The sequence below is a fragment of the Anastrepha obliqua genome, chromosome 4 (assembly GCF_027943255.1).
Source record: "Anastrepha obliqua isolate idAnaObli1 chromosome 4, idAnaObli1_1.0, whole genome shotgun sequence".
NCBI classification, from domain to species: Eukaryota; Metazoa; Arthropoda; class Insecta; order Diptera; family Tephritidae; genus Anastrepha; species Anastrepha obliqua.
The window spans coordinates 14,191,262-14,201,597 of NC_072895.1; positions in this window are offsets into that span (position 1 = coordinate 14,191,262).

Below are 10,336 nucleotides of genomic sequence, written 5' to 3' on the forward strand. Positions count from 1 at the left end.
GCGCAGTCGCGCTAAAGCGGAGAATGAACAAATGAGAACAACGATCCAATTTTTAGGCACAATTTGGTGCGCGTTCGCACCAATAATGAGGCACTGGCCTGTTTTTTGTTACACTTTTTTCTTTTCCATTTGTTGGCTGCTAGGCATTCGACGCTCGCGACAATTGAGCGTAAAAAAGATAAACGACATATTTAAAAATTGGATGAGTTTTTTGTGCTCTTTTTTGTTAGTCGTACAATAGTGAAATTATGACGTTGTGGGCAAGCAAAAAATGAGAGCAGGCGTGGTGTTGAAGTGAAAAATTTGAATGAATGAAAAAAAAAAAATAAAACACAATGAAATAATGACCAATGATGAGGAGGTGCACGTTTTATGCTATTTTTTTTTTGTTTGTTACTGGGTGCTCATGAACCAATAAAAAACGGTTTCTAATGGAGAATTAGCGTATAATTGGGTAGCACAGCTGAAATGATGGGAATAAGGGCAAACAATTATCGGATTTTGGTTTTGGTTAATTTGTTGAAAACTCCATAAATATGTGTGTAAAAAAATTAAATAAAAAAATGTGTGTCTACACTTATAAATCATCCCTCTTATGCCAATGTGTAAAAGCGAAAATGTTGTGAAACAAAGCATGAAACTTTATTGCCCTATGAAAACTAGAAGGTTTGCTTTGTGATATAGAAAACTATTTGTGGCTTTGCACTGGAAAGTAAAACTGGAAAGTAAACTCCAGGAGTGTACACTGCACTGGTACACAGATGGCTCAAAAACACCAGAAAGCATAGGCGCTGGAATATATGGCCCGAAAAACCAAGCGCTCTGGGACAATGGGTAGGTTAGGTTAGGTTGACCTGGCTGACTGAAAGCCATCACATAAACCTATTGGTCCTTCGTGATACCAGATGAAGTTTGACCCTTACGTGTTCTTGTAGTAGGCTTCTTGTAATCAGCCTGCGTCTTTTGCGAATCTAATTAAGCACTGAAGCTCTAACCCCGTGAGACATTCTAACCTCTCATATTGTAGAGCTCCTAAGCATTGGGCCAATGGGTAGTTTTCCAAGCATCTTCCAAGCGGAGTTGTATGTCATCTTTTTATCTGCAGAGATTAACTTAGATAGGAACTTTCCGAATGAACGAATCGTCATTCTGAGCGACAGGCAGGCGGCACTCAAGGTTTTGTCATCCTGTGTGTTTAAGTCGTCACTGGTTCTTGAGTGTATCGAGAAACTGAACCTGTTACGTACGCACAATCGCATTCAGGTGAATGCATACAGTATGCTCAAAGTACAATCAGGTTAAAGGAGGTTGGCCTCTGGAAGCCTCTCTCAAGAGACATGGTAGCATTTTCGGCCAGTTAACATTGCATTTCTCTGAACTTCGGGCAGCTCTCCATCCGTAAACTGTAGCTCAAGGGTCGTGCTAGGGCAATCTTTCCAACCAGGCAGGATTGGAACGAGAGGAAAATCTGCACTGAAGCTGGTACCTCTGTATTCACCGACGGCTCCAAAATGGAAACGGGAGTCGGAGCAAGGGTTTTCTCTAAATCAGCGAATTTATCTACCTCCTTTAAGTTGCCGAGTACTGCTAGTGTTTTTCAAGCAGCAGTCTTTGCAGGCATGCAAAGTGCATAGGAAACGATAGCCAAGTCGTGATCAAGAATCTGACGATCCGAACTAATCAATTCCCGTAAGGAGGAGATGAAATCTGTTAAGTGTGCAGGTAACATTTCTCTGATCTGGGTTCCAGGACATAGGAACATAGAGTGAAATGAAATTACTGAAGAGCTGCCAGGAAGGGGCCTGAATTGGTCTCAGAGACATCCTACCCGGTCAACGGAATCCCCCTGACTGTTGTTAAAGGGGAACTGCACAAATTATTTCTCAGGAAAGCGAAGAAAAAATGGACCTCCGTTTCTTCATGTGCTCCACGGCATTCAGTTCACAAACTCTATGTTTACCGGTCATTGAACGATCGGTACACACGCGGAAAAATTAGATTTACCCTTTAATCCCCCTTGCAGAAGATGTGGGGAGCTTTCATAGAAGAAGGCTGTTGAACACTTTCTCTCCGGGCTCGACAGCTAGATGATTAAGGTCATTATGTGCTCCTTTCTGCAACAGTCTGGAGCAGTGCACCAGCCTGAATTCCTTCACTCTTCTCCATTACATCAACAGCTCTGGCTGGCTGTAGATATTTGCCTGTTGGAGGTCTCATAATGGTATCAAAACCGCGCTTTAGTGCTACTGCGGGAGTACGAGAATGGTACCCGAACCATTTTACCTGCCTACCATATAGGCCCTTCTGAGTTTCCTTTTTTCACAAGTTGCGGGAAAAACTGCGTAGAATAGCAATAATAAAAGCAGGTCGATAAGCGAAGAACACGAAACTTGCTGAGGCCCTTAAAAATGAGCCTATGACATTTCATAAGAATATCGGCTGAGCATTGGGCTATGGATCCGCATTGGACGGAGTACCATATACACAGTTGTTTTAGTAGGAACTGCAGAGATGAAGAGATAGAGCACATTCGGTACTTCCAAGGCGAATTATTTTTATATCCCCATTGCAAACATGCAAAGTCGTGAGATCCTTCTGGCAACGGGTAGGTCGGGGACGCTCGAAGGAACTTCTAAGGTTAAAAAAGGTCAAATTTAGTAGGTATCCTTACCGGACATTAGCCGTTAGGTGTACATACGGTGAGATTTGGGATTGCTTCAAGTCCTTTCTGCAGAAGCTATCAGTAGGATGAGGTGGAATCATCTCAGCACTCTCGCATCAGCTGCTGTGCTCTCGTCGGGCAAAGATTTAGATATCTGGGCTCACACTTTTTTACTACATCTGCGGATATTGCAGGTTTAAATATCACACAACTGGTGAATTTCATCAGTAGCTTGAGGCGGTCAATACAAACGCATTTAGCCATAGTTGGTTGACATCTTCTAATCCTAAGTCCCTTCTTTCTTTTTCCACCCGTTTGGTTATTTTTCTTCACAACGGATGAGTTTTGATTGGGCATTGGCAGCCATTTATCCTATCCTATCCTATCCCCCCCGGCTAACCGTTCTTTGAGAATCTGTACAGTTTAGGCACAGTCTCGCTGAAGGGCTGAAGGGGCTGATTAGATGCGCCAAGAAGCGAGTTGGCTTAGGGACCTTTAGTGAAAGAACTAGAGAAATGTTTCTTGGGTGCTATAATTTGGCTCTATGCCCACCGAGTGAAGTATTTTCAAGCACAGCCTATCTAACCTAACCTAACCTTCTCATTCACCGCATTATTCACGTCCCTGACTGTTCCTTTGCGCATAATTATAATGCTGACAGATTAGTTGCAGGTAAATGGTCTGGTAATGCGGTGGAAGCTAATTAAACAACAATGGCAGATTCACATTTCACACTTTCCTTTGCCAAACAGTAAAGGCAACCAACGAAAATATATTGAGCTGTCGAGCTGTGCATACATAAATATGTTTGTAGAGCAAAATGAACGGTGTCTTTCCCTTTTCCTGTCCGACTGTCAGTGCCTGTTTATTTACCCAAATGGATTCTCAAAATTTCACTACATACTTTGCTTACTTGGCTTAAGTGAAGATATGCAAATGCTCTAATAAACTTCACAACAATAAGGTCAGCCATCAGCGAGTTCGTCGAAATACAAAAACAAAGAATAATGCAGCTGAAATTTCCTCTTTACTGTTCATTTGTTCGAGCTGCCCAATGCGACCTCGCATCTTCGGTTGGGTTGAGCTGTACTCTGCCAAGAATCATACGCTCGAGTTAAGTTGAGTTGAGTTATCTGCGTTAATCCGTTAGCGTAAACATTGGCATAATTGGTTAATTTTCTAGTTACGCTTCGTTGTGCGTATGTTGTGCATGCAACAATTGCAACAATCGCCACAATTGCACCAATTTCACTTTCTGTATTGAGTTTTATTGCAGCATCTTGAACAATCAGTGCCACCAACCGCCTTCGACAATGGCGAGCCTTTGACAATGTTGGCGAGTGTTTGCGTTGAAAGCAACGACACGCTGTGCCCGCAAACCGATTTGCCGATTAGAGTTAAGAGTGAAATGGTTTTTCACTTCAATTTCGAGGGAATTTGCTATTTAGCATTTAGTTAACCTTTTCCGCATCAACTGGCTATGTAAAAGAGGTTACACAGCATTACCATTTCTCCCGCCGCATACAAGAGCAACCGATTTCTCTGAACTGATTTTAGTGCGACTAGTAGGGACATTTTTCAACAATTTCCAGCGATTTGCCTTGAACGTATCAATTTTGTTACCGTCGTCATCGTCATTAACAACGCAATCGCCAGTCAGGCCTAAAGGTTGTCAGCCTAATTTGCATACTAAATACGTATTTGACTCAACATGCGGCAAATTTAGGCAACAAATGGGCTAAAGGCAGTGCAGAGTTAAGCGTTTTAGCATCTTCTACGCATCGATAAACTTGGTATTTCGGTCATGTTTCGCATTGTGCATTTTCTCCCGTTTTGACTTGTCGTTGAGTTGTACTTTTTTTTTTTGTTTTTCTCTATTTGAATGCATGACTTTCAGCCGGCAAAATGGCGCAGAAGTTAAGTGAATGCAATTTGTTACGTCAGATTATTACTCGCATTATTACGAAACAGCTAAATATTTTGTCACCTTATGACCTAATTATGCCTAACATTCATGCGCCACAATGCGTTATGCGTTACCGAATTAGAGCAGCTACTTGCTCTGGAATTTCATTTATTAATGAGCTACTTGAAAATGTCCTTTGCATAGAACAAAATGTTTACTTTTTGTGCACCTACTCAATAAATTAAACGCGCATTGCAATTACGTGCATTCAGTTGGCCCAAAAAACGAAATGTAGTTATTGAATTTTTTTAAAGACATAAGGGGTTAGGGGTAAGGAAAGCAGAAATGAAGATGGGGTCTTCAACCTAAGCATATATTATGGTTGTATAAGGCGGTTATACGACCAATTTTATCGTATGGTTCGGTAGTTTGGTGGAAAGCTCTAGGGAGAGAGTACAATACCAAATTACTCGACAGAATACAAAGATCAGCCTGTGCAATAACGGTCGGTGCAATCAGATCATGTCCTAGAGAGGCTCTCAATGTACTGACACACGTTATTCCAATAGACCTACATATAAATAAGGCGGCAAGTTTTATTAACTAAGTACTAAAATTTGTTTTAAATTCACACGTTTTAGTATACCTTTGCTTCAAATGGTTGTGACAAATGATTCCCATATTCCCCGCCACTGCCATATGCATCCATCAACTGACGCATATTTAATATATTTAAATATATTTACTTTGAATGGCAATTTTTAGTTTGTTTAATTCCTCTTCCTAAATGGCGATTCTACTAATTTCTACTTTCACAGCCACGCCCGCAAAAATATTTTAAGCCGCTAATTACTAAGTTATGAATGCAAATTATTAGCAGGCATTAGGCACCATTTAGTGTTTCCAAGAATATACATACCTACATACATACATACATTCATATGCTCTAAGCTGCATGCAATAAGTTAAACGAGTATGCCTGCGCAAGCTATTGTTTCCGAGCGCGCCGTCCTTGACCCGTCGCAGAGAAGGCGAAACAGCAGATCTAGCGTAAGAAAATGAAATTTTCCAAATATGAAAATCCAATAATTTGAACATTTTTTTTAATCAATTATTGAGTCTATTGAAACCTAGCTAAAGAGTGGTGTGAACCTGATTCTTCGGCTCCGAAAGGAGTTGGTGCGCAGAAATCGGTCAAGAAGATGTTAGCATAAGTTTTTTGGGATGCGAAAGGAATTTTGGTTTGTGAATTACTGGCAAAGTGGTAAAAGAATAAATTCTGAATATTATTGTAACCTTTTAGACCAGCCGAAAGGAAAAAATTTGTGAAAAAATACACAGTTTGCAAAAGATAAAAATTATTTTTCATCAGGACAACGCACTTGGACAAAGTGTGAAGAGCATTTTGACAGTAGCTAAAATCCAAGAATTGGTAGCGGCAGGCTAATCCCCTACCCTGCCAGAAAGCAAAATAGATTAACGAAACCAACGCAATAGTGTGTCTTGTCGAGGCCTTATGCTCCCGAGTAGAGTGAACAAGAAAAAAAATCCAAGAATTAAAGTTCGAATTATTGGAGCAACCACCGTATTCACCAGCTTTGGACCCTAGCGACTTCCATTTATTTTTAGACCTAAAAAATGCATGCGTGGAAAGCGTTTTTCATCATTTTGGCATTTGGGATTTAGCATATCGCACTTGTTACGTTAAAGCGTAACAACTCAAAATCTGAACATTTTCAGTAGAGACGAAAAACTGTTTCCGTAAATATTAATAACATATTACAAGGAAAAAAATATGTAATTACACGAAAATATCATTAAAAACAATATAACGGTTGTTTCATTCTTATTTGTTTAGTAGTTGCGCTAAAAGAACAAATTTTTGAGTTGTTACTCTTTTCCTGAAATTTTTGTATACACTTAGTACTGGTGCTATTTTGAGTTGTCTCTGTTTAACTGAAAAAATAACACGTAACTTAAGGGGTTAGGGGTAGTCAGAGGCCCGAAAAAATGATGATTTTCACGAATTTTTTTTTGCTACTTAATTAATTTATTTAACAAAAATAAAACCATAGCATAAAAACATCATGCTTTAACTTGACTTCACCAAAATTTAAAAAAAAAAAATTAATAATTGCAAAAGTTATCGCTGTTTGTGTGAAGCCCGTTTCTCCAGAAGTCCCTTGCGGTGAACATCACAAGTCCTTGCAGATTCATCTAAAACCAATCGGATAAGAAAAATTAGTTTTATTAATAGATAATCTTGTGCCTGATCGAAGCTTTTTTTTTTTTTCAAAATGAACAAAATGGCGGCCTCAGAAAATTTTTTCCAGATTTTAGAAAAAAAACCAACAGTTAATTGTTAAAAAAAAATCGAAATTTTTGAAAAAAAAAATCCTTCGATCAGGCACAAGTTTTTTATGTTTTTCAAAAGCTGTATAAATTTTATTGAAATCTACGTAGCGGTTTTTAAGTTACAGTGTTCACCAGTTTGAAAAACATAGTTTTAGAAAAACGCATTTAAAGTTTTGCTATCGGCTCCGGAGCGGCCGAGCGCCCTTTGTTAATTGTTGAATAACTTGAAAAGTATTTGTCGAATTCACTTCAAATTTTTACACAATATTTTTAAAACATTATACTTTAAGAAAATGCAAAAAAAAAATCAATTTTTTGAAAATTCTGACTACCCCTAACCCCTTAAACAAACCGTTTGGTTGTAAACAGGCACAATTCAAAATGTTACACTTTATGTGACACAAATTTGGAGACAACTAAAAATGTAACTCTTTAGTTGAGACAAAAGAAGTCATTCTGAAAACAAAGAGAGAGTCATAACGGGTTTTTTAACGAAAGACTAGACAAACCACTGAACGATTTTTACAGTGGGTAGAGATGACCACTGTACATTGTTTTCTTGCAAAAAACTAAAATTTGGAAATTTTGAGTTGTTACGCTTTAACGTAACAAGTGCGATATCAGTCAACCGCAGGAATGCTTTGCGATTTCCACTATGGATAGAAATATCGTACAAAAAATTTGTCATAAATTCTGTGTTTTGAACGGGATTTCGTGTGCCGAATCGTTGAAAATGTTGCAGAAAGCCTATGGTGAGTGTGCTTTATCAAAAACATGGGTCTATGAGTGATATTTTGCTTTTGCCGGAGGAGTCGTGGAAGATTTACCCCGATCTGGTCGCGCATCAACGTCTTCAACGGATGAAAAGGTCGAAAAAGTCAAGGAAATGGTACCGGAAACCCATCATTTCAGAGAAGTAGCTCGTGACCTTAGCGTGTCTCTCGAAGCAATTCGCAACATTTTACACCATCAATTGGGTATGAGACGCGTGGCTGTTCGACTCGTTCTCGACTGATTAGTTGCTTCGCATGGAGCCTATTTTGAAGGCGATAAAATAAATTTTGATAATTAAATAATTATTTTGCGTTTTATTGAACAATTCCAGGTATTCTTTTGACAAAATGTAAACTGAATAGTAAAGTGTTTTTCAAAACATAAAATTCTGAATTTCTTATCGATCAGCAAAAAGTAAAATAAGTGGAAATTTTATTATGGGGTTAGGGGCAGTGAGAGGCCTGAAAAAATGATGATTTTCAATCATTTTTGTTTTGCTAGGCAGATGTTTTATTTAAAAAAAATAAAAACATAGCATTAATACATCGGGTTACGACTTGACTTTAGCTAAATTAAAAAAAAAAAATATAGTAATTGTAAAAGTTATCGCTGTTTGTATGGAGCCCGTTCCTCCTGAAGTTCCTTGGAGATTCATCTAAAATCAATCGGGCAACAGAAATTATTTTTTTTAATAGATAATCTTGTGCCTTATCGAAGCTTTTCTTTTTTCAAAATTAACAATATGGCGGCCTCAGTAAATATTTTTCAGATTTTCGAGAAAAAAATCGACAATTAATTGTTTAAAAAATATCGAAATTTTTGAAAACAAAAATCCTTGGATCAGGCTCGAGTTTTTTATGTTTTTCAAAAGCAGTATAAATTTTATGGAAATCTACCAAGCGATTTTTAAGTTACAGTGATCACCAGTTCAAAAAACATAGTTTTGAGAAAAACGCATTTAAAGTTTGATTATCTGCTCCGGAGCGCCCGAGCGCCCATTGTAAGTTGTTGAATACCTCGAAAAGTCTTTGTCGGATTCAGTTCAAATTTTCACACAATATTTTTAAGATATTATTTTTTAAGAAAATGCAAAAAAACAAAATTTTTTTGAAAATTCTGACTACCTCTAATCCTTTATGCTGAAAAGAGTTATAAAAAGCAATCCTCTTTCTAAAGGGTTTTCCAATAAGAGGTGTTATTTTGATATTCAAAGAAAAATGCTATTTTTTAATATAAATTATCGGATGTTTATTTCATTATGAAAAGGAAGGTATGCCGTTAATAGTGGAAAATAACATCAGGCAAATGACCATCACGACCGAGCTTACAGGACAATATTCTTTTCATGAAATTTTCCATAACCGAATTACAAAATGGCTGCCCCATGTCCTCGATATCTTCACGAACTCCATTTTTGAGGTCTTAAATCGACCCTGGACTGTTAGACCTTCTCTTTCCCGTGGTCCTAAAGAAAAAAGTCACAAGTTGTTAAATCACAAGATCTCTGTGGCGAATTGTGATCACCTCTTCGAGAGATAACACGGCCCGGAAACTTTTCCCGTAAAAGATCAATGGTTTCGTTGCTTGTGTGGCACGTAGCGCCGCCTTGTTGAAAATAAACGTTGTCCAGATCAATACCATCCAATTCCGGCCATAAAAAATCGTTAATCACCTCTCAATAGCGCAACCTGTTATTGTAAAACCCTATAGTCCATTAAAATCCTTGTTTTTAAATAAGCAAATGCGGCGTAGCGCGTTTCTGCGTGATATACCAGCAGGTCTAGAGTTTGATCTCAACCAAGAACATAAAATATGAAAAAATTTGAAAATGTTTTTTTTCGATTCTTAGTGTATTTGTGCTTTGAAAAAATCTTCTCAAATAATTAAAATAATATATAAAAATGTATAAGGTGTATTAGGTAAATCTTACATTACCATCCATCAGTCATTTGCTCAAATAAAAATTAATTGAATGATACGTGAATTTGGGTAGCCATAAAAATGGTTTACGGTGTTGAAAAATTACTATTTTTTCTACAGTAATAAATACCATCGCATAAAACGCGCTGAACAATAGAGTGTCACATACGATCATTTGTAGCAGGTATGTTTAATTGTATTCCAAGGTTTCAAAGTAGGCGCATTAAAGAAATAACTTTTTATACGAGCATACATATGCACACACATACGTATATATGCAGATTTGTAGTTTGCCAGTAAAATATCGCCCAACTTAGTAGTGTCAGTGCATCATAAATGTGGTCATAATGAAATATTAGTAAACTATCGTAGTAAAATTTTGTGTATATCAAAGAAATTTTTTCTGAATTATACTATCACATACAAATGTATGTACCTATGTATATGAAAATTCTCAGCTTAAAACTCAATCCAAAACCAGAAGCACAAACTTCAGTTTTATTTATTTATATGCCAGCAGCGGTAAATGCATTCAGGTATAAACACTTGCCATGCCAAAATAATGACACAAACAAATTAAGTATGTAACTGGAAAACAGCCAGCAATAAAAAATAACAAAACCATAAAATTACAACAATATGATGGCAACAATAAATCGCTTGGTGGTTAATGAATGTATAAAATGCCAAATAACAGCAACCCCTACCCCAAACAAACA